This window comes from Musca autumnalis, unplaced genomic scaffold (genome assembly GCF_047663935.1).
Source record: "Musca autumnalis isolate F117 unplaced genomic scaffold, ASM4766393v1 scaffold_3, whole genome shotgun sequence".
In the NCBI taxonomy this organism is placed as follows: domain Eukaryota; kingdom Metazoa; phylum Arthropoda; class Insecta; order Diptera; family Muscidae; genus Musca; species Musca autumnalis.
In genome coordinates, this window is record NW_027411866.1 from 47,863,021 (window position 1) to 47,889,272 (window position 26,252).

A 26,252-nucleotide genomic window follows, 5' to 3' on the forward strand; every position below is an offset into this window, starting at 1 on the left:
TAGTTCTATAGAAATTTTCTGACAGAAAGGGAAAATAATAGTGCTTCTAAAATGCGTTTCTGAAAGAAAGAAGTCCCCATTTATTGTCTCCACCTGCCCGATTTTATCATCTCTGATCGCCGCAGTTTCTTCAATCATGCGAAAACTAATTGGCCTAGTTTCAGAGTATTCACTAATAACCGCTTCAGAGATCTGTCCTCGAACATCAGGTAGCAGAAAGAACGTTCCGAGACCTCATTACTGCTGCAGCCGATCGCGATATACCTGCTGGTCGAACACCCGAAGTAAAACCAAATTTCCCTGCAGAGGCGACGAAATTAGCAAATGAGGTTAATGAGCTGACACTGGACGTTTACAGGTTGTTCTGTGATCATAAGCGGAAAAGTTTAAGGGTCTCAGTGACGTTTGGCGACGTTACACTGACCGATCCGAAGAGGTGCGATAAGCCATGCTGCCGCGAATGTAAGTGCAACGCGATGGAAAAATATTCAAACCTATCAAAATGTCCCACTGACAAATTTAAATGTCTTCAGTGAACCATATATGTACATGAGGAGAACAACGCTCTTCCAGTACAACAACATAATAGCATGCTCTCCTTGGTCTGGTGTTACCGTGAGAGCCACCTAACTTCCATATGGTGGATAGGACCCCTACCCAGGCATGTCAGGTGGAATCTTCGTGATCTAGAAAGAGAGGTCAAACGTTACAAGAGAGAACCCCTAGGCCGGCAAGCCTATCAAGCAGGTTTAAATCATAGCCGACCAAGAAGAGCGAGCGCTTAAATTATTTATGTGTGGGTAAAATTACACTGACAGAACAGGGTGATGATTTTCATATTGATTGTGAAATGAAAAATATATTGTTGGCGCGTTCGCTTTGTATGACTTAAATTAAAAATAATATAAATAACTTCATAATTTGAAAAGTATTTTTCTTCATATGTTAATTTTTTTGAGAGAAAAAACAAATTGTATATGAAAATGATTTTTTAAGAATTTCTAAGCATACATACATTTTTTATTGTTGCATTGCAGACGAGGCATTCTGCGTCATTAAAAATATTAATACAAAACAAAAATCATTTTCAAATTCTTCCCTCCACATATTTGCTGTACAACTGCAAAATCTTTTCTGTGTACCCAAAAATAAACAAATAAAGCGGCATCAACCTGCTTGCATGAAATTCAGTACAAGACTGAAGTAAAAAAATCAAAACATTTGCTCTCTTACTTTGCGTTCGGGTCGCGTGTGTGTGATTTGCCGAAAAACTTCGTAACCAAATCAATACCCACGAACGGGTTTGGTTTAAATAGTATTCACACAGATGCTATCGCAGATGTCATGAACAAGTATCTTGTGAATGCGGTCCTCGGAGAACATCTTTCGCAGCTGAGGAGCGTCAACTGTCACGACAAACCAGAGTAGTTTTGGTTCACGGAGCAGGGATTAATGACACTTTGCAAAACATCTGTTCAATATGCGACGCAGGTCCGCACCTTTTTAACTGCCCTGCCAAAGCTAATCAACTAACTACACTCTGATTTTTTGTTGATTTTTTGAGGGGTGGGTAATAATTAACAAATTATAGAGCAATTTATAGAAATGTGTGATTTCAAATATAAATAATTGCAAAAATTGAATTTGCAACAGAATGCACTTGAAATTAAACACAAACTGCGAAATTTCAAACATAAAGTGTTGCAAAAACTGTATTGCAACAGAATATGCCTAAAATTAAACACAAACTGTTGTAAAATTACAACAAGAAGTGTGTATAACTCCAAAGAAAAAAGAACAACTCAAAAAACACATGCTCGCGCTTAGTTGCTTGACGTTCTTTGTATTAAGCAGGTGTGGTAGTGGTGTAATATTGTTTTTTATACCCTCAGCATTTATGCTAACGAGGGCATATACATTTTCATACGGGCAAAATGTGCCTCATCGAAATAATTGTTTTAGACCCCAAGTATGTTTGGACGAAATCCGTTTCAGACAATTTGGAGTTGATTTAGCCATGTCCGTCCGTCTGTCTGTCTGGCTGGCTGGAGTGCACGATAACTCTCGAACGGATCAAACGATTCGGTCCAAAATTTGACTTTCGTAATATTTAGTCCAAACTTAGTTTAAGTTCGAAGATGGGTCCACTCCCTTCGGTACCTCCCCCGCAAAAGTTCGAAAATTTGTGCGCACGATAACTATTGAAGGGAATAACCGATTTGGTCCATACTTTGCACATCGTGAAGTTTCTACCGGACATAGATAAGGTTTCAATATGGAATCCACTCATTCGGGTACCTCCCACACAAAAATTTCGGAATAGTTCAATTTAGGGCCAGATCTCGAATCGCTTTGATTTTTGCTGTAACAACTTGTACTCACTTCCCCCCCATACGACGGTAAAAGTTTCATCAGGGGCAAGTCCATATTTCCTGAGAAAATAGCCCGAAAGATGGAAAAAACTCTTATGACACCGTGTGTAGTGGTTGGAGCGCAAGTTTACTCTAGAACGAATCTGTCGATTCGATCTTAAAGTTGTCTTTCGTAATATTTTGTCTAAACTTATTTAAGTTCGAAGATGTGCCATACCGGTCCATTCCTTCAGGTACCTCGACCACAAAAGTTCAAAAATATTCGGAAAAATAGTGCGCGCGATTTGGTTCACACTTTACACATCCTAATATATCTATGGTGACATTTCCTGAGTACTTCAGCCATGTAAATCTTCTCTACAAAAGTGGTGTCTTAGATACGCCGTTCGGATTCGGCGATAAACTGTAGGTCCCATATCATTGAGCTAATATGAATCGGGGTGCACTCATTGATATGAGAGAAGTCTCCCTTGTCCCTTATGGGATGTTTGTGGAACAATTATTATTGTTATAATATACATATCTATCAGATATAGATCAGGTTCGAATATGGACTATATTTGTCCACCATTACGATGGTAAAAGTTTTTTCAAGGGCAAGTCCATACTTTTTGGGCAAACAGCCTGAAAGACGCAAAAACACCTATGGCACCATATCAAGTGGTTGGAGAGCACGATAACTCTCAAACTGATCAACCGATTTGGTTCAAAATTTGGCCTGCGTCATATTTTGCCCAAACTTACTATCAGTTCGAAGATCAGCCACCCAATATTTAAAAAATGTCACTAAAATGGTATGCACGATATCTCTTGAATGGGGCAATTAATTTGGTCCAAACTTTGGATCTCTGTCGGCAAAGCCGACTGATACTTTCTTACTTGTTGTTTTAAGTAATAGAATTTTTAGTTTATAAATGAAATAAGTTATGTTTTTGTTGCAAAAATAAAATGAATTTCCCCGTCATATTGAAAATGCAGTTTTATTAAAGACACATCTGAAATTTACACACAAAATTGCTTAAAATTACAATAAATTGTGTCTAAAATCGGAAGAAAAAATGTGTAAAGTTTTAAACAATTATGCGTAAAATCTTGCAACAACAAAGATGTTGAAAATTACGAATTATTGTGTCGCATCTTGTTGCCTATCATTATCATTGTGAAATTCAACAGAAAAAGTTTAGAGTGTACAGTAGCTTTGTGGTTGCAACCCATAGAAGCCGTAAATAGGTACAGTGGTGGAACGGAAATGATTTGAATCATATAAAAAATGGTATTTTACAAAATATTGAAGATTTTGGCATGCGATTTGGTTCAGTTGCATATGTTTTGACAAATAAATTTTAAGGCGTGTTATGTATTTTCAATTTTTTTTTTTTCATAATTGTTGTTGTAGTGTAAGTGTACCAATAGTCAGCACTTTAAGGGTTTGCCTAACTTCAATCCTTCGCCATTCCTAGCATATTTTTCCAATAGCAATGAAATAAAGCTTATTTGCTTCGAAATTTTGTTTACTTCCCGATGGCATAAAGAAATGTTGAATTATTTATTAAAAACTTGTAAAATTTGCGAATTTGTTAGAATAGTGCTTCTTTGCTAGTAGTCGGCACCATTTTCCAGTAGTCGGCATCACATGTTCCAATAGTCGGCATCTTGTATTTTACCTAAATGTTCGTTTTTATTATTTTAAATAACAAAAAACATACTTTTGCACACATGATACACATTTTTACTGATATTGCTTTTAAAAGTAAATAAATTAAAGATTATGTTAACATTTGGAATTCATTTAAAATTGTTCGACTTAGAATCACACTTCAAGCCATGCCTAATATTGCCTAAATTCACTAAAAATTCATTATTTTAATCAAGCTATTTTTATAAATTAGACTTTAAAGTATTTATTAAAATTTTTAAACAATTTTGAACTGAAAATAATGGACAAATCGCGTGTTTTTCACCTCTTGCCGACTTCTGGCAAACTTTAAATTTTGTTGTCCCTAAAGTCGGCATCAGCAAAAATGACAGAATTACAATAATTTTGTAATAATTTATTTTTCTAAGGTGTTTTTTTGATTATTCTCTACCAATCCAACAAAAACTTTGTTAACATTTGTTTAATTTTAATATAATTACAGACATTATTATGTTGACGTCTCCACTAATTTTTTCTTAAGAGATATGCATTTTCGGTTATGGTGAAAAACGCTCACTAACAAAAAGTTAAATTCCGATGTAATAAATAGTCTTAGCTCAACGAAGTTTTACACATAGTTAGCTGAGAGTATTGTTGAAGATGTTTTAATATTATTTTCATATTTTGTTACAATAATTTTGAGTTATTTGAATTCAAATACGAAAGATGCCGACTACTGGTACAAGCCGAAGTTAGGAGCACTTACCCTATATGGAGTCAAAATTTTTTATTTTCTTATTTTTGAAGCATTAAACTATAAATAATTGCAAAAAAATCCTAATTTCACATTCAAAAAATATTTTAGAGACATTTTTCTAAAACGTGTAAATTTGTTGCAAATGTATTGGCCACCACTGTATCTCCTTCTTCTTCTTCCTTCCATATAGTTTCGATAAAAATCCAATCGTCCAATGCTATTTAAAATAGATGCAGTTTCCTATTCTTATTTTTTGTGTATGTTTTGATCGTTAATTAAACCCTTCAAAATAAAAACAAGATTTTTAAATTTGATTTTATGTTAAGGACATTTCCTTTGAATAGAGATTCTTTAAGGTTTTAATCCTTCACAATACAACAAAAATGATGTTTAAATGAGACATCAAGGACAAGTTTAACAAAAAATCTTAACAAAAATAAAAATAAGAATGTCATAAAAAGAGAAACATTGAAAATAATTGTTTCGACTACGAAAACACACAAAAAAGACCTAGTTTTATGTTTCATTGTGTTGTTGATTTCGTTTGTTATACGAATGTACATATGTAGGACCTTTTTTATTTGTACATAATACTAATGATGGGGATACCAACACTAATGATAGTTCGTGACGCGGTGTCTGATTTGCAGCATAGCAGTGGTATTGTACAAACTTTTAGCAAACAAATGTCATAGCAAAAGACAAAAGTTGGACATTTGATTGGAGGAGAGGGGCCATGACATACAGCTGCAGACTTAAGTACATAACTTGGCATTTAAGGATGACAGAGTGTGCAAACATAACAAGTAGCATTGTTCATTATTATCCTTGTTAACACTAAAACTACGCTCTAAATAAAAATCGTTAAACCAAAAAAAAAAAAAAAAAAAAACGACAAGAAAAACAACACTCTTCACATAGAGATGAAATGAAAACGCCTTTTTAAAACGTTAACAATGCCACTCTAGCGTCAACTTCCGCTTTACTATTAGAAAACTAAAAAAGCAATAAAATGAGAAGGGGTAAGAGACGACACATTTAACTGCAAGAGAATGAAAGATAGAGAAGGAAGAAAAATACATTAGTAGTATTATCCCACCTCTTAAACAAGCAACGATACACACATAAATAAAAAAGGCGTTAACATTTGTACTCTCCACAAAAATTTCCCTTCTCTACAAAAAATCCTGCTTCAAAGAAATTTCCCCTATAACAAATTTTGTGCTACCTGGCTACTCTCTTAGCCTCACAATCTGATTGGTTAGAAGGAGAATAGAAGTTTATCCCTCTCTAACTGTATATATCTTTCTCTTTCTTTATTTGAAATCTCCACAATCATATCCTGCTTGCAGTTGTTGTCATTATTATGTTGTTGTTATATGTATATTTTCTTGTTATTTAATCCTACTCAAGTTTGGAGAACTCACTCACATAGCCCGGGACACACGCAAATGGAGTAGTTAGTATTTGTTATTTTTTCTACGTATCTCTTCTATCCTTATAGAGTACCCTCTTATGTACTCTCGTACTCTAACATAAGGGTCCGTGCTAGAAAACAAAATATCTATAGTTTTTTCTGTTGTTGTTTTTGAGAGCCTTACAGTGGGTCCTTAGGCTCAGGCGACAGGTGTGAAATAATGATTATTATTATGAATGAATTGTTGGAAATGAATGAGGATAAATTGGATATTTAATGGTTTCTCATTAACAATAGGGTATATGGTTAGATATTGGAAGGGATATGAACATTATTTTAAAGAGGAAACACATCTTCGAATTTGATAGGATCAGAAATTATTACTTTGATAGTATTATATACCACATTCGGATATTATGTGGAGAAACAACAAAATATTGATGGGAGTTAATGAAGCCAAAAACTTCAAATTCTGAAAATTGTTAGGTACAGTTTGATGGGCGCTATAGGAAATTTCAGATGTACAGTTTTATACCCCAACTTTCACCCGTTTCGGTGGGATATTGAGGCCATAACCTTCAAAATACAGAAAATCGGGAGGTAGCGTTCTATGGGGGCTTTATGAAGACGTGGACCTATACCGACAAATTTCATGTGGAAAGTTTTGCACCCCCAACGAAGACTAACTACCAAATTTCAGTGGTTTCGGTTGGATATTGAGGAAACAGCCTTCAAAATAGCGAAAATCGGGTGGTAACGTTCTATGGTTGCTATATCGTCGGTGTCATGCTTAAGTGTTCCATACGCCATTTGCCTGTTATGAGATAATCGCATTTTAATGTTTTGCGTCACAACTGTGTGGAGCTGGATAAAGCAAATACTTATATTTTTGATTTGAAATATTAATAATAGTATATAGAACATATTTGCAAAAATTTAGAGGAATAGGTATTGGAATATAAAAGTTATAGAAATTTGTTTAAAAAAAAGAATTTTTGTCGATTTGTTCCATATCCGCACTTATGACACAAATGTGAAATATTGTAAATCACATGGAACAAAGTGACAAAAAATTTTTCCATCTTTGCCTCAATAAATTAAATACTTCTAAATCGAAAATTAAAATTTTGATTTTTGGAATGTGTTTTTAACTTGTAAGTTTTTAAAATATTAATTTCATAAGTGAAAAAAGATTATGCTTTCCGTCGAGGCATGGATATCTCGGAAACTAGAGCAGATAGGAGAAAGCCGACTAGAAATTCAGAAAGAGCATACCGGAAAACCCTAGAAACCACCTGTATCTCAAAAAGTCAAAAATGGCGTATGGAACACTTAAGCATGACACCGACGATATGAAGACGTGGACCTACAGTGGCGACCAGCTAATTAGGGACAATAAATTCAGTTTAATAGATTACTCGATTTCACTTAAAAATGTGTAGATTTTGATGAAATAAATTTTGCATATAAGGTGTTGGTAGCAGCACTGTCGAGGAATGTCAAAACATACTTAGATTGCCGATATGTGGGGGAAGTACAACCCACTTTTCTAAAAATGGTCCATATTAGCCTGGCCAGCTAATTAGGGACATTAGTAGTAAAATTAACTTTAAGGTTAATTGATGCAAATTTTTATTCAAGAATAGATCGTATTAGCTAGTTTATAGTGTATTCAACTGATTTCATGCTTTACCCCTGCCGAAAGTTGTTTAGAGGGCCGAAGTATTACTATAATCCCTAGTAATGTGCTTTAGGCCATATTTCCCGTTAATGTACCAAAAATATGCATATTTTTTGGCACTTTATAACAAAAACTATAGTTTTAGTAACCCCAGACATCATTCCGATCCATACACTACAATTACCGCTCCATACTGGGTGTACAATTATCCTTGAATTACTTATTAACCAGTTTGGATGAGTTATTAGGGTGAAAATGTTTTAAAGTCAACAAAACATGGTAATCTGGTCATCAGTATGCTAACATAATGTGTTAAAAACATTTTGCACTTATTTCAACAGCAACTGGAGCTTTTCGGCATGGAATAAAATTTGTGTATACCGTTTATATGCAAAATTTATTTCACCAAAATCTTCACATTTTTAAATGTAATCGAGTAACCTATTAAACTGAATTTATTGTCCCTAATTAGCTGACTGCCACTGTATACTGACAAATTTAAAGCAATGTCGTGCTTTGATATTGTTAAAGTTACGAAGTTTTTCGGCAATTCACACACACATGACCCGAACGCAACGAAAGAGCACACACATGTTTTGATTTGTTTTTGTTTTGCAGCATGCGTGCATACAACGTTACTAACACACTGTCAAAAGTTGCAAATATTGAGAATTTTGTGTGCCCTCTTCTTGGTCGGCTGTGATTTAAAGTGGAAAGTTGTGTACCCCCAACGACGACTAAATACCGAATTCAGCTATTTCGGTTTTGTAATGGGACTAAAACCTTCAAAATACCGAAATCGTTTTTATAAAGTATTTGTAATTTGTTAGAAAAACTTTGTATTTTATAAAATAGCGAAAATACTTTTGTAAAAATTCACTCGATTTTTTCAAAAATATTTTTCTAAAAAATGGCAAAAAGTCTTATAAAACCGAAAAGCGCCGCAGGCGAAAATATTTTTGTAAAAAATCGCGCAGTTTTTTTTAAATATTATCGCCTGCGGCGCTTTTCGGTTTTATAAGAGTATTTGCAATTTTTTAGAAAAACTTTGTATTTTGTAAAACTGTAAAAATATTTTTGTGAAAAATCGCGCGATTTGTGTTCAAAAATATTTTCGCGTGCGGCGCTTTTCGTATTTAAAAACTATTCGCATATGTTTACAAAAACTTTGTACTTCCTTAAATTGTGAAAATATTTTTGAAAAAATCACTTCAAACGGAAATAGAAAAAATGGAGATTATAAGTTTCAATATGTTAAAATTATAAAAAATATAACCATCAATTGGTTACATTACACTGTGCAACATTTTAAAGGTGATCTTGTGCAAACACTTCGAACTGAGGATTTTTTGAAAGCACGGACCCAAACGACAAGAAACCCTAGTTGGGTTTTGTTGTGTCAGATCCAGCTCGGATTTTATGGCCCCATCTAAACATGGCTAAATATTGAGTTTTTAAAGAAATTCGGGGCTATATCTCTGAAACCAATGCGAATCTTCTTCTGACCCATGAAACAAATTTGTAGATAACGACAAGAATAAAATATTTGGAGAAATAATGAACTCGAAAAGCTACATTTATTGCCTCAAATTTCAAAATATATGCAAAAAGTCCACAATTTTTCTACATTTCGCACCGTATCTCCAAAACAGTTAATTTTTTCTGAATATTTTCTTTTGGAAAAATATTCCCTGGAATGTAATACACAACTCTTCAGAACATGTCATTGTTGTAAAATGTCTCTACGCCGTTGTTTTCAGTACATTTTTCAACGACGATTAACTAACAATGTCAATAATGTAGTGAAATCCGAAATGCGAGAATAAACTGTTGGTGTGAACTGTGTTTGAAATACGTCTTGTAAAAGATATGATGCAAAATACTGCTGAAACAACATGATGTAAGCATTTTAGAGTTTCAGAATGTTCTAGAGAATTGTTAAAGACTTTATTTGGAAGATTTTTGTAAAAGGTTACTTGGTTCAACTCCCAATAGTTTAGCCGATACAGACCAGAATGTCAGCAATTATGTAAAATTTTCTATATTTTATAGATTTTGATGCCGTAGATGGAGATTTTCTTATGTGTTTTTTTCAAAAGATAAGTTCTACTAGTTTAGGGCTACAATATTGCTAAAGACAACAAGGCCAAATTCCTATTCATTTCTGAGATAAAGGCCTGATAAATGCAAAAAAGTGTAGATTTAGCCCGGTTTAGATGAGGCCATAAAATCCGAACTGGATCTGACAGGACAAAACCCTACTAGGGTTTTTGTAGTCTAAATATGTACTTTCAAAAAATGCATACTAGAAGTTGTTTGCATTTTCAGTGTTGCATAGTGTTATACAAACTATTGAATGAGTATCTTTAAAATTCTTTTCTGAAAATACACTCCAAATTTAGGGCTTCATTTACTCCCCAAATTTAAGTGAATAAATTTTTTGGGACGTAAATGGATAGTTTGTGGCCTAATTGTGTTTTCTGTGTTTGGGTGATATTGCATTTGCCAAATGCACCGCAATTTCAAAAATGCATTTTGGCCCCAATAACATTTTGGGCATAAATGTAATATTTTTTGGGGCCAAATTTTCTAGTTTGGGGCCTTTTTGTATTGGGGGCCATTTTTCAAATTGAAAAAAAAAACCAAAAATTGGGGTCCATTTTCATTTCCGTTTGGGGTGTTATTTCATGGGCCTTATTTCTGTACGTCGATATAAAATTTTTCAGGGACATATCCATAGTATGGATTCCATACTTTCTGAAATAATTACCTACGGCCACGGCCTCCGACTATGGCATTCGCACCATACCGTACCCAAACCTGCCTGATAGTTGATATAGAGGTTGTTCCTTTGGACACTCTCTCACTAGGATATGAAGATCTATCCTTACATTGGTGGGGGAAGTCTTTCCTCTAGATTGTGGCAGGGATGATCGTGGTCGGAATCAGGACACCATCGACCAAAATATTCAGCAGGAGCCTCATTTCGGCCGTCAATGTGGTGAAGAGTGTGGCAGTGGATTTACATATTTCTCAGATGGAAGAACTGCACAAAGTCAGCTAAGTAGGTATGTAGCCTATCACATATCTATCAACAACGATAGGACACAACGCCAAGATCGTACAATCACTCGTATACATTACGATCTCTATGCCGTCTGGAGGGTGTGGGATTTCAGAAAGGTTATACAGTTCCGGAGATACACATGCACAATGTTCAGTCTTTTCTTGTGACGGTGCCTGATGCTGGTCAAGAGCCATCATGACTATTCGGTTACACGGTCTGTTCCCGTTCAGTCATCGACAGATATGTATGTGTAGATATCGCATGTAATGATGTTGTGGTACTGTGCATTTTCCGGAATCCATGCTGATGTTGGCCAACTGGGAAACTGCTTCTCATCATGGGAAGGAGTAGTGCTTGAAAGATTCATCCATTACGGGAAAGAGGGATTCCCGGATATGAGAGTGATTTAACCGTTGCTCACAATTTACTTAATCCTGTGCCAATTTTGCATTGCTTATGCTCGTCTACTAACCTGTTGACTTCAAGAGTAAATTCCCTAACTCTTGGTTCTTCAGGATTCGTATGATGAAGCTCATCTCGCTCATTTGCTAATCCCGCCACCCCCGCAGGGAAATTAGGTCTAATTTCGGGTATTCGACAATCATGTTTCATTCGCACACATTCTTCTTTCGACATACAGAAACTGGCTGTAAGAATTGTTTTAAAGATGTGGATATTATTAAGAATTTTTTAAAGCCTGGATACTTCTATGAATGTTTTTGAAGAAGTGGATATTATTAAGATTTTTTTAAAAGACGTGGATAATATTTTGAATTTTTTTAAAAACATGGATATTATTAAGAATTTTTTTAAATACCTGGATATTTTTATGAATGTTTTTAAATGAATGGATATTACTAAGATTTTTTAAAGACGTGGCTACTTTTAAGATTTTTTTAAAGGCGTGGATATTATTAAGAATCTTTTTAAAAGACGTAGATAATTTTATGATTTTTTTTAAAGGCGTCAATTTTCAAAGAATTTGTTTAAGACGTCGATTTTTAAAGAACTTTTTTAAGACGTCGATTTTAAAGAATTTTTTCACTACGTTGATTTTAAAATCCGTAAAAAATTCTTTTGAAAAACCACGTCCTTAATTTTTAAAGTGTTTAAAAATCCACGTCCTAAAAAAGTGTTTAAAAATACACGTCCTATAAATTCTTTTAATAATCCAGGTCCTACAAAACCCACATCCTAAAAAAATCTTTTAAAAATCCACGTCCTAAAAAAGTCTTTTAAAATTTCAGGCCCTAAAAATTCTTTTAAAAATCCACGTCCTAAAAAAGTCTTTTAAAAATTCAGACCCTAAAAATTATTTAAAAACCCACATCCTAAAAAAATCTTTTAAAAATCCACGTCCTAAAAAGTCTTTTAAAAATTAAGGCCCTAAAAAATTCTTTTAAAAATCCACGTCCTAAAAATATTTTAAAAATCCACGTTCTAAAAAAAATCTTTTAAAAATCCACATCCTAAAAAATGCTTTAAAAATCCAATTGAAAAAATTTTTGAGGAATCCACTTGTAAAAAAATCTTTAAAAATCTACGTCCTTAAAATATCTACGGTGACCATGATGTTTCTCCTACTACAATTTCGCTGACTTTGTTGCGTAGACCATTTAGACGATGCATTTCCGGCGCACTGAACAACAAAATGTGGAGTTCAATGCTGCCTTTGTTTCATATTCCGACGATGATGAATCCGACAACGAAGTTGGAGATACGAATTGTTAAAATCTCGTTCGTTTGAACTATGTAGTTCAATCGACTCCGTTCCACTCATTCACAAACCAACTATGTACTGAACTAGTTCACTAGATTTGACAAATCTACCTACCTACCCTACATTCATTACATCTTATGCTGATATGTCGTTGATGCGGATCGTAGCACGTATTCCGGGATATATTGTCGTTCCCATGGTAAAAAATATACGAACACAAGCACATAATTGTTGAGGAAAGGGCCCCTGATCGAAAATTCCGCCGAGTCAATTCTGTGCATAGAATCGGCTGCGGTAGGATTGAGTCAGTCGGTCTTTCTAGATGAGGCGCACGATAACTCTCGAACGGAGTATTCGAATTAGACCTAACTTTGTACTACCTAATATATCTTCCAAACATAGTTTAACTTCGAAGATAGACCATATCAGTACACATTTTGGTATAGCTCCACCATATAGCTTCAGTTATTAGCAACATTTTCAGTCCGAATTAATTGTAATTTGACAATTCGAGTTATCTGAAAAATTGGTCACTTTAGTCCATATATGAAAGTTTCAAATTCTAACCGCATGTCTGCCTCGTAACAAATCTGTGATGGTAGGTTAACATTTCTACGAAATAACTCAATAATAACTCTTGAATGTCGATTTTCGTCCAATTTCTAAAAAAATCATGATAATATTTTGAAAAATATGTTGAAGACTATTTGGGGTACATTATAGTATTTTATATATGTACGTCAGGAATAAAAGGTTTGTGTTAGGAAATACAGATCCCATTGAGTGGCCCATTGAGTGTAGCCAGTTCCATTTTCTTAAGTTAGAAAAAAATTCTGAAGTCAAACAATAAAATAGAAATTGAAACTTACTATCAGCCAACAAAGTGTAGGGGGGTTATACAGTCTACCAACAACAACATATGTACCTAAAATATTTTATTTACTATTAAAGTCATGGCCCAACCCAAATGATATGCAAAAAAAAGACACTTTGTAATCAAGACTATCTAATATCTAATAAAAGGACACCATTCTTGTTATCCCTTCAAAGTAGACTAAGAGTAAATGTGAACATGTTGACTTGCGTGTCTGCTGTCAAAGTTTGTATTTCAAACTAAAGTACAAAAGTTTTTCTATTTTTCATTATATGGCTCTTTATTTTATATTAGAAAAACAAAAATAAAAACGTTATGTATTCTATATATGTATGTATATTGCTATCAGTAAAACTAGTATTCCTGCATGTCAATATGTTTGGTATATGCATAGCGTTTTGTAGTTCTAGAAATCAATAGTTTACAAATTAGTTTTTTTTTTTTTGCTTTTTGGCAGGAAACGATGAAAATGGAAAACTTTTTCAAGTAACCATTCACAGTCGTCGTCTACTAGAAACTATTTGAGTACCTTAAATACTCCATGCAGGACTACTCGAAAGCAGAAGAAGAGGAGACAAAAAATGTAATAAATAAATGAAATACTTTTTCTAGACTTTTGGAAAATGTCTAAATGTAAATAAATAAATTGATGTAGTTTTGCTTCAAATATAAAGCTTCAATATGCATACATACATATGTACATGAATATTTGTGTATGAATGTTTATTTCTGCATATGTATGTACATATGACATATACATATGCATATTATTTTTAAAATTCGCAATACAAATGTTGTTTTTGTATAATAGTTATATAATTTTAATAGTTTAAGTAAAAATTAAAAGCAAACCGAAGTTTTGTTGATGACCGAAATATTCAATTTGAGTCGAATTTCTTTTTTAACAAATTTCGATATACATACATACTTATTAACAAAAGTCTATCAAGCAGTTTAAATTGAGAAACACCACTTGAAGACTAAGCGTAGGCAAACTAGTCGATGAGCCTTCTTAACTCTCCTTAAACTTGTTGTAATTGGTAATTGGGGGAATTAACAATTAAAGTCTTGGATTTTCACTAAATCAAATAGCAAAACCCAAGTGAACAAAAATCCCTCCTTACAACTATTCTAAAGCGGGGATTTTTTGGCAGAATTTGGCAAACCTCAAAGGTTTTCCCCCACTACACACAGAGAGTAGTAGCAGGCGAGCAGGTCACTCTTCACTTCGGCACATGTGTGTCACACATGTTAGCACAGCGAATAGTATGTTGGCCAAGATTTGAAGGAATTTCCTTCAACAAGTCACTAAAAAATCCCAGCAATTCCTCCTATGGTGTGTGTAAGGTAAATACACAGATTTACGAACACGGTCGAAGGTTTGAGGGGATTTTTTTAGACGTTGTTGTTTATTAAACTCTTTCTCCAAGGTGTTGATACGAGTAGAAGATAGATACATAAAAAATATTTTACATTAATCTAATCGGTCATAAATGCCTATACTTCCCTCTCCATTGCGTTTCAATTTCATGAGACCTTTGGAAAGTAATCACATTACACGGTATCAGCGTTTATTTGATTTTATTCGTTTATTTTTTTTCCTTCTCTCCATTTCATTGCCGACATTTTCCGTTTTAATATTAAACGGAAGTATTGCTGTTATATGAAAGAATTTCCTCTTTTACGTTTTATACAATGGGTTGTGCGAGACTGTGTGTGTGTGTGCGGATATAATATAGAAACCTCATGGGTTTCGAAATATGACACAGTGGAACAGGTAATAAGAATGACAAGGCTAATTTTCTTTAATAGAAGTAAAATTAGACAAAATAATTTGTTGTCACCGTTGGGAAAGTTAAAGGTTGATTCTGGATAGAATTTGTAAGAAGTGGAAGTTTTTAAATATCTAAGAATTTTTATAGGAAGCAATGACCCGTGCCACCACCGAATGATTCAGCACTTTAGGATGAAATCTGTTTTAGTTAATTTTAATTATTACAGCTAATGTTAAGCCGAAAGTTCATTGATCGTCGGTTAAAATAAGCACTTCGTCAGAGGGAGATTGAGAGAGGGAGAGATATAATGTGATATTTTTCTCAACGTGGCCCAAGATAGCTTAGTTTTATTTAATGACATTTTTGTTTTTCTGTTTGTAACACATCGAACTAATCATTAGCGACCCTGTAAAGTATATATATTCTTCATCAGGATAAAATTCTAAGACGATCTAGCCATGTCCGTCCGCCTGTCCGTCTGTTGTAATCACTCTAGCGTCGGCAATAATTGAGATAGAACGCTAAAATTATGCACCCGAGTGTCTTTTTTCGACAGGCAGGTCAAATTCGAAGATGGGTTACGAGCCCTAACCACTATTAATTCGTACATCACGTATTTTTTCACTATTTAACATGAAACTTAATTAACGTCAAATATATGTCTAAAGAGAATAGATTTTCATAAATTTTTGTAGGATTAATTTTTCAGCCACAATAATGAAGTGGTAAACTTTTTTCCCATCGATTGGAAAATAATTGTGGCCTGTAGAGCGATTTTCGGAAAATTAGTTTTTGGTCCCCATACAAAGTTCTATGAAAAATAAAAAGCGGCCAGAGAGCACGGGTTATCGTTAACCGATCGTCATAAATTTTTGTAGAGATCATTTTTTAGTCCCAATAATGAACTGCTAAGGTTTTTTCATCGATTGGACAATAATTGCGGCCTTTAGAGAATTTTCGTGAAAATGCACCTTTGACCCCATACAAATTACTATGGAAACAAAGATCGTTCGGTAAATACGGGTTAACGTTAACCAATTTCCGTAAAATTTCATATATAAGGTTTTTGGATCAAATGGAAACAAATTTAGGAGGTAGGAGCTCCAAAATAAAAATATTTTGTTTTTTATGGGTCGACCTAATATACATACTTTAATAACACATTGTTGAAATATGCTATGTGTACGAATTAATAGTGGTTAGGGCTCGTATATAGATCCACGTTTTGGTATAGCCCCCATATAACGGTACCACCCGATTTAAGGATTTTATCTACATTTTTTGCCCAAACTAGCTGAAATTTGATATTTGAGGTTCGTAAAAATTGTCAAGATAGGTCCATGTTTTGGTATAGCCTCCATATAACGGTAACCCCCGATTTAAGGTATTTTGATGATATTATCTACATTTTCCTCCCAAATTGGCTCCAATTTGGCAATTGGAGTTTCAAGAGATCAAACAACTTCTGCACCAAAAATAGTGAAGATAAATCCTCGTTTTGTTATAGGTCCAATATAACGGTACCTCCCGATTTAAGATATTTTGAGGCTTTTAGCTCAATTTTTTGACCGAATTAGATGATATATGACATTTGAGGTTCCCAAAATCTTCTCTACTAAAAAATGCCAAGATAAGTCCACGTTTTGGTATAGCCCCCATATAACGGCACCTCCCGATTTTAAGTATTCTGAATTACCAGTGATTCCCATTAACTGCGGACATTGATACTTTCTTAACAAAAAGAAAACTAATTATCTCATTTTAGTTCGCAATAAAGAAATTCGTAACATTTTAAAGCTCAGAATGTCCTCATTGTTGAAACGCATCCAATCAAAGCTGAGATTCGCGACAGTACAATTCAAATAAAAAAGTGGAAAAGTGGAGTGTGTGCCAACCTATTTTGCATCATAATAAAGGTGATATTTTCTTTATACATTGAAGGAAGGTCTTTCTTTTGCAATACGGCTACTAAAAGCTGACATATTCGCATAAGAATAAAACTTTGAATTTATGTCCACATAAGTTGTTTACCCATTTCGACTCTTGAATATTATCCGACCATCTCTCAATATGCTTCTTCCTCTCCGATTCTATGAAAAATTCGACCTGTAGCGTGATTACAAAAAATTGAAAATCTGGGATGCATTCCCGACTTTTGCGATATTTCCGTTTTTGCAACAATATAAAGAAAATCTTATCTTCTTCCATTGACGGGCTTTCCTTTTGAATTAGGCCTACTTGAAGCGGAGATATTTGCATATGAATAAAACTTTGAATGTTCTCCACATAAGTTTTTTTGTCCATTCCGACCCCTGAATATTATCTGTCCATCTTCCTCTATGGGACCCAAATTAACCCTCAAAATTTCGTGACGATCCGATCAAAATTGCTACCTGTAGCGTGATTTTCAAAAAATGGAAAAATGGGTTGTATTGTCGACTCTTGCGATATCTTCGTTATTTGGACACCTACGCCAACCTACTTTGCATCATTGTAAAGATGGGATTTTCTACTTTCATAGTCAGGCTTTCCTTTTGAGGGCCCAAAACCAAATCTGTGTATTCGTCGTTAATACTAAAATCGCAAAAATGAAATGTTGGGTTTTATTTGCGACTACTGTGATATCATCGTTGTTTGACCACCTGCGTCAACCTACTTTACTTCGTTACTTTTAAGTTTTTGACCATTCCGCACCTGAATATTATCCGGCCATCACCAAAATCAGTAGTCTTCTTCCCCTCCGGAAACCCATTAACCACCAACATTTCGTGACGATCCGATCAACATTGCGACCTGTAGTGTGATCGACTCAGGTCGTCGCGATATTCATTCTGGTATATATATGTAGGTATTGGTCTTTAACCATTACTTCGATGCGGATCAAACTTTTTGACCAAAACCAACTTATTATACCCTTCCCACATAGTGGTGTAGAACATAAAAATGGTTTTGTGCAGGCTCTAGGATACTTAAAAGATACCAAACAATATTATTATTTATTTTTACAAAAAAGGAAATTAAGTTTGCTTTCGAAAATGAAAAAACGGTTAAAAATAGATGAGTACTGAAAATGTTTGTTCTTATTTTTGCTTTTTTTGGGCGAAGGTCATATATAGTGATTTTATTGAATTAATCCTCTTTCGAGTTGAGCTGTTATGACCTAAGAGGTATATTGAAAATTAGGTTTGTGTTTTAACTTTTTTTTAATTCTCTTTATTAGTGGTTTTGTCTGGCTATAGGTCAATTGAAAAAGAAAACGATGTATTTTTGATTTTTATTCTTCTTTTATTAAAAGACTCCAGATATTTTATTTATGAGGACAAGGTGTACGAACAACGTAAGGGACTTCCAATGGGATCACCAGCGTCACCGATCATTGCGGACATAGTAATGGAGGATTTATTAGACGCTGCAATGAGAAAAATGGCAATCAAATTGAGGGTATTGACCAAGTACGTTGACGACATATTTTGCATACTACAGAAACAAGAGGTGGAAAATACATTAAAAGTATTGAATTCATACGACAAGAACATACAATTTACCCATGAAATTGAAGATAACAACAAACTACCGTATTTGGACGCGATCATTTTACGACAAGGCAACATACTAAAATTGAACTGGTAGCAAATGCCTACTGCCACAGGCCGACTGATCAACTTTTATTCCAAACACCCTCGACGAATTAAAATTAATAATGCTACGAACTTTATAAATATGGATTTAAATATAAGTGACGTACAATTTCATCCAGAAAACAAATTAAAAATAAGAAAAATATTAGCAATGAATGATTTCCCTCAAAAAACGATCGACGACCTAACAAAACACACAAACAGAAGCAATCAGAAACAAACCAGTGATGATGCGGAAAAGATATACAAGGCAATTACATATATTCCAGGTTTTTCAGAGAGGTTCTGCAAGTCAAATGTATACAATAAGGACAAATATCACATAGCTCTCAAAACCAATAATAATGTTAACAATATGTTTAGTAAAACTAAGTCAAAAATTAAAAAAGAGGACAAAAGCAATGTAGTATATAAGATTACATGTAACGGGGACGACACCAACGTACGCCAGAAGGTATATGTTGGTACGACAAAAACCAAACTCAAAACTAGACTATTCGGTCACAAGTCGGATCAAAAAACTGACAAGCCATTAGAACAAAAAACAGCATTAGCGGCCCATTGTGCCTTAACTGGACATAAACCAAACTTTAAAAATGAAGACATATTAACACAGGAAACTAATTATAAACGAAGATTCACTTTGAAGATGCTTCATATAATAGACGTACCTAATGAAAAAAGAATTAATTATAAGACTGATACGGACCACTGTGCACATATTTATAGGAATTTAGTACAAAAACATAGATGTAAAAAAGTTTAGTCTGATGGTGACATTGAACCAGCACAGGTGATCTACAAAAAAATGTAATATTTTTGTGTTATATTTGGTTGTTCATCATTATGTAATATGTGTTTATATTTTTTTGTGAAATAGATCCCTGAAGATGATTGTCGATGACAATCGAAATATTGGAAAAATAAAAGAAGAATAAAAATCAAAAATACATCGTTTTCTTTTTCAATTGACCTATAGCCAAACAAAACCACTAATAAAGAGAATTACTTCAGGTCAACAATAAATAACAACAACTTTTTTTAATTAATTTCTCGTTGGAAATCGAGATTTATGATCAATAATGCATCTGAAAAAGGAAAGCCGACGACTCGAACCCACACCCACCACTATGTGACATGACATGTTTCGCCTTTTGGTAAAGAAGGCTCCTTAGACATATCGGATGTGGGACGGCTTTGTAAAAAACAAATTGCATTTGAAAGAGTAAAAGTTAGATGATAGCGAAGCCGTCCCACACCCGATATGTCTGAGGAGCCTTCTTTACCAAAAGGCAAAACATGTCATGTCACATAGTGGTGGGTGTGTGGGTTCGAGTCGCTCGATTTCCAACGAGTTTTAACTTTTTGTTTTTTTTTTTATATTAATATTTCGTATTTTTGAGGTTAGAACCAATGTTGCGTATGATACATATTAAGGTTTTTATACCCTACACCATAATATGGAGGGTGTATTAAGGTTGTTTTCCGCATGATAAAAAAATTAAAAAAAACGAAGTGACACAAAGAAACCAAAAGGAGTTTTCGTCTTCCATGGACTCCAACAAAACCGACTTTTTACATGAGAACCCCTGTATAAGTTGTTGGTTAACTTTTGTAGTTCAGTGTAATTAATTATAAATAACTATGCATATTTGAATAGATTAATTCGACCTTGTTCCCGGCCCCTTCATATTTGGAGACAGTATCTCCTCTTATGTTAACTTAATTCTATACTTATCCTCAAACCAACTAAAAAACCTACGCCCATCTTCCACATAATGTCCTCTAATGTATTTTCCCAAGTAACACCAATTTGTTCTCTTACGATTCAAATTCGTTCGAACAACTGCTAAACTTCTTTTTATAACCTCCACCATAGTATGGAGGGTATATTAGGTTTGTCATTCCGTTTGTAACACATTGAACTAATCATTTGCGACCATATAAAGTATATATGAGGAAAAGTCAAAATTTTGTAGTTTCCATGAAGCCAAGGTTTGCACTATTATAATACGCGAACTATTGTAGTTTACCAGTAACTATGACTATTGCTGGATTAATTTAGATGTTTTTGTACAAAGCTCAAAAATTGAGCAAAAAATTTAATTTACGTGGTAGTTACGACCGCGTAAAGGAAAAAACATAGGTAAAAACACGTTGAAGCTAAACAGGTTTTTTACATTGCTATTCGATTTCTGATTAAACCATTCAAATGACGGACATCTGTCCAAAGTAAAATTAGGAGAATACACAATGAAGATTACACTTCTAATGTATCACTTTCCAAAATTTCCACTGCATCCACTTTTTATGGATGCTGACATTTTGAAGCCGGATTTCAGGTGTTTTTTGTATTTTTTATGTAACAGGGACGCGCATTCGGATATTTCAAAAAACCAATTATAGGATTAAAGAACTCGCGATTTCGCATAATCTGATATGTATATTGAGTATGTAGCCCACACAGCAGCAGAGTAATCTACTGCCAAAGGCCAAAATTTATATATATATTTTCTAAAAAACCTATTTTTTGGGTACAGTATTTACAGTATCGTTTTGATTGTGCTGGTACCCCGCGATATTTTAGTTTTTCGACGGTACGGATCATATGAATCACAGATCGTAAAAATCCATCTACTAGAACGGCGGAAATGGCTACTGCGTTTTCTGTGGGTCGTTTCCTTTTCAATGAAGAAACTGACACAACACTCGAGTTTTTGCGAAAACAGTGGTTTAAAAAATGTAGTGTCATGGGAGCTTTATCCGATTTATCCCAAAAATAGTGTGTGATGCTACATCCACGGTTCTTGATGAATTTTATCGAAATAGGTTTAGATCGATGTATTTTTTCATGGATGATAGTGAAATCGGATGCGCATAAAAAGTGTATGCACTTTGTGTAAATTATAAGCGTTATACAGTTTGTTGCACACTAAACTGCAGATGATGCTACATCTTAGCGGCCAAAGTAAATCCTAGCAAATGTGTACAAATTAAAAGAGAAGAGTTCGCTGTGTTGTTAAACCGCATGCACATAAAGTGATTTTGAGGATTTCGCGTTTTACACGCACTTCAAAAAGAACATTACTCGATACAGTTTTATTTCAAGAGTATACCCCATTAAAAGGAACCCAACATTTATTTGAACGATACCCATATCTTCCGCTAGATGTTAGTGAGTATTCGAGAAGTGATTAGAATAAAAAATTCGATTTTTGCGTGAAATTTCTCTAAAATAGAAGAACGACTCCGAAATTTTTCCTACATTTTTTCAACTAACTCACAAAATAAATTTTAATAAATATTTTCTCTTTCAAAAATTTTATAAATTTCCTCAATATATCTTTTTGTTTTTGCTAAATTATGCAAACCATTAAACGGATTTGTATAGTTTTGGTTTCATTTCAATCATCGCGATGTTTAGATTACGTACATATTTTTTTAAATATTTTTAGGATGCGTAAACAGCTTAAATTTTATTAAAACAAGTTGCAAAGTACCATTTTTTTAACTCTTTCTCAATTTCCGCGAAAACTTAAAACCTTTTCACTAATGTTATGGGGCCTCAGTAATCATATATTACGTAGGGAGCCCCTAATTAAGAGAGTTTCTCAATATAATGATTAGAGTCTTTTAAAGATTTTTTTCTTTTTATCAGAATTGAAACCGCCATAACTTTTGCGCGCAACAACCAAAATTAGTATCTCGAACTGATTTAAGAATGGCATTTTTTTCCCAATGTATGTACCAAAAATCATTCATGTAGCTTAAAAAAAATTTTAATTTTTTTTTTATGGAAAACTAAAAAATTTTGTCTTTTCTTCATATATTCTTGATGAGGAGAAATTTCTAAGACGATCTAGCCATGTCCATCTGTTGTAATCACTCTAGCGTCCGCAAGAATTGAGATAGATGCTGAAATTTTGCACCCATGGGTCTTTTTTCCATAGGCAGGTCAAGTTCGAAGATGGGCTATATCGGTCTACTCTTTGGTATAGCCCCCATATAACGGTACCTCCGGATTTGAGGTATTTTGACTTTCTTCGCCACATTTGCAGACCGAATTAGCTATAGGCTATATTTGGCACTTAGGGTTCCTAGTGATCAACAAACTTATATCCCAAAGGATATGGGCATAGGTCCATGTTTTGGTATAGTCCCCATATAACGGTGCCTCCCAATTTTCGGTATTTTGAGAATTTTAGCCACAATTTTTAACCGAACTATCTGCAATTTGACATTTGATGTTCTCAGTGGTCATGAAACATCTCAACCAAACATCGTCAACATAGGTCCATGTTTTGGTATAGCCCCCATATAACGGTACCTCCCGATTTTCTGTATTTTGAGAATTTTAGCTACAGTTTTTAACCGAAATAGCTGTAATTTGACATTTGAAGTTCTAAGTGGTCATAAAACATCTCCAACGAAACATCGTCAACATAGATCCATGTTTTGGTATAGCCCCCATATAACGGTATCTCCCGATTTTCGGTATTTTGAGAATTTTAGCTGCAATTTTTAACCGAACTAGCTGTAGTGATCGGTATTTTGAGAGTTTTAGCTACAATTTTGTCTACTCAAAAATAATCGTCAATATAGGTCCATGTTTTGGTATATCCCCCCATATAACTGTACCTCCCGATTTTCGGGAATTTTCAGTGGTCACGAAACTTCTTCACTAAAATTCGTCAACATGGGTCCATTTTTGAGGGTCTACATTGTTTTGATGAAACTACCCTCAATTTGACTATTGAAATTCCCTGCAGCTATAAAACTTTTCCGCCAAAAATTTTAAAGATATGTTGACTCTTTAGTATAGTGGTACCTTTCACCTAGCTGAACACAATTTTTTAGATTAGGTTAGATAACACTGTGCAACAAAATGGAGGTGAAAGTCTGGGGCACGGAAAATTCCTCTTGGGGCAGAAAGGCCTTGGTGAGTATATTATGAACCCCGAAGGACAGTTCCGCCGTGAGTCGAAGTTCCCCGTTATGGCGTGATGACATTTTTGTTAGAGACCCTGTGGGCCATTAGGAATTAGCGTTATATCTTTGTTCACTGTTGCTTAAGTGCTCTACAAAAACAACAAACAAAGATATAATGCTAATTCATAATGGCTTCCAGGATCTCTTGCAAAAACTTCATCACGCCATAACGCGGAAGTTCGACTCACGGCGCATCTGCCCTTCGGGGTTTTTAATATACACACACCAAGGGCTTTCATCTCCAAAGGGAATTATCTCTGCCCCAACATTTGTGTTCACAGTGTAATTTAAGCAATAGTAGGAGTCTATCCATTGTCGAAAAGTTGATCTACCTAAAATTGTGAAAGGACCCTAATTATTCCATTTTTATTAAGACTATTTTATGGTGGAGGGTATAAAAAGTTCGGCCCGGCCGAACTTAACGACATTTTACTTGTTTAATATTTAATTAGTTTTTGTTTTAAATAAAAAAATTTATCAAAATTCCTTTAGGAATCGTTTTCGAGGCGGGAACCGAATCGACTTAAAAAATGTCTTCTCGTTATCAAAACTGTGGTATAATCCCTCTTCGAATATGATGTAAGTTTGGCAGAACAATTATGATGTGCAAAGTTTGAACCAAATCAGTTTCCTTTTTCTAGAGTTATAGTGAAAAAATTGAACGTTAACTAAGTTTCGTTAATCCGTTCGAAAGTTATTGCGCAAACAGCCAGTCAGACGGACGGACAGGACTAAATCGTATCCTGAAATTTGAGAGTATAAGAACGCAAAATGGGGCCATATCACGAGTAGTGTTACCAAGTCCAAACATCAATGTATCCATGTTACAGGATTGATAATTTTTTTTTTCAATTATTATCAGATATGCCATACGAAAAGTAGCCTTCCTATAGGGTTACTGCTCCCTCAATGCATACACGGCTCTTTCATAACAACGTGCCTGGCATTTGTGAAGATTTTCAGCCGACCTCGAAGTATCTCAGTTATATCGTCAGTGTCATGCTTAAGTGTTACATACGCCATTTTCCCGTTTTGAGATAATCGGATTTTAATGTTTGCGTCACAACTGCTTGGAGTTGACTGCAGAAACTACATCCATTATGAGTTTTGGAATGTATTTCTAAATTCGTAAGTTATTCAAATATTACTTTCATGCCTGACATGAACATAAGCTTTCCGACCGAAAGGTGGATTTCTCGGAAACTAGAGCAGATATGAAAAAACCGACCAAAAATTCATAAAGTACATACGCGAAAACCCCGGATACCATATACCTATGTATATCTCAAAATGTCAAAAATGGCGTATGGAACACTTAAGCATGACACTGACGATATGACGAAAAAATTGACTAAAATACGATATTATTTATTTGCATGTCTTCGCGGCAACTCGCTGTAACACAACCATTTCTCTATTGCGTCATAGTCTAAAAAGTTAAAGAAACTTAATACAGTATTGAAAAAATCCAAATTAAATGTTTGGGTACTTTGAGTTTTTTGACTTCATTTGAGCTTCCTACTCCATAGATTGTTTTAAAATTTACTCTTAATAAAGTTGAAATTTCACACATTAATAGTGAGAAATATTAAATTTTAGTGTTGGATCCATGGGTGTCACTTCCCTTCCTTCAGATTATTTTTAGCATTACTTTGCAATCCATAAGGATCAAACCAAATAGAAATTCCATACTATAAACATCAATATCGAACCATTCTACATACGTCTAGATGCGACCAGCATTTCTTATTGGACACATCTAGGTTTTTGAGTAGATTCAGCTGATGCAGCAAATTTTGTTTTTAAGTTTATTCATCGGCCGCCCAAAGCAGGCTGTGATCTTCTAAAATACTTGGACAAACAAGAACAGTTCATTTTTCACAACTATTTTTAGTTTTGGAACTCCATTTTTTTGCTGGATTCCTTAACGCTAAGTAGTATTACTGTACCTAACTTTATTCTTAAGAAATTTACGAACCACTGTCTCAATACTCTGCCACACTGCATATAAATCCCTGATTTAATATTGGAATAAAATAGACTGAGCAGAACATAAAACAGTCAGTACAGCTAATGCTGAAATACCCCATAGGGTTAAACATGCCAATGTAAATGGAATAGCGTAATCTTCAAGCCCATATACAATCATAAAACCCATAGAGACAAAGCCAATGCAAAGCCCCGGGAAAAACTGCTGATGATGAAAATGATGATGACAGCACAAAGTACACAGATATTCAAAATGGATGGGAAGAGGTCAAGCGTGTGATATTAAAAAACATAAAAGTGGGGAGAAGGAGAATGGGTGCCGCCACGGTTTCATTGA

General features: G+C 34.3%; 1 protein-coding gene across 1 annotated transcript in view; it reads left to right on the plus strand.

Moving 5' to 3' along the window:
- vnd (ventral nervous system defective) overlaps positions 1 to 26,252 on the plus strand; it is a 74,363-nt gene that overhangs the window by 37,890 nt on the left and 10,221 nt on the right. The window lies entirely within an intron of this gene.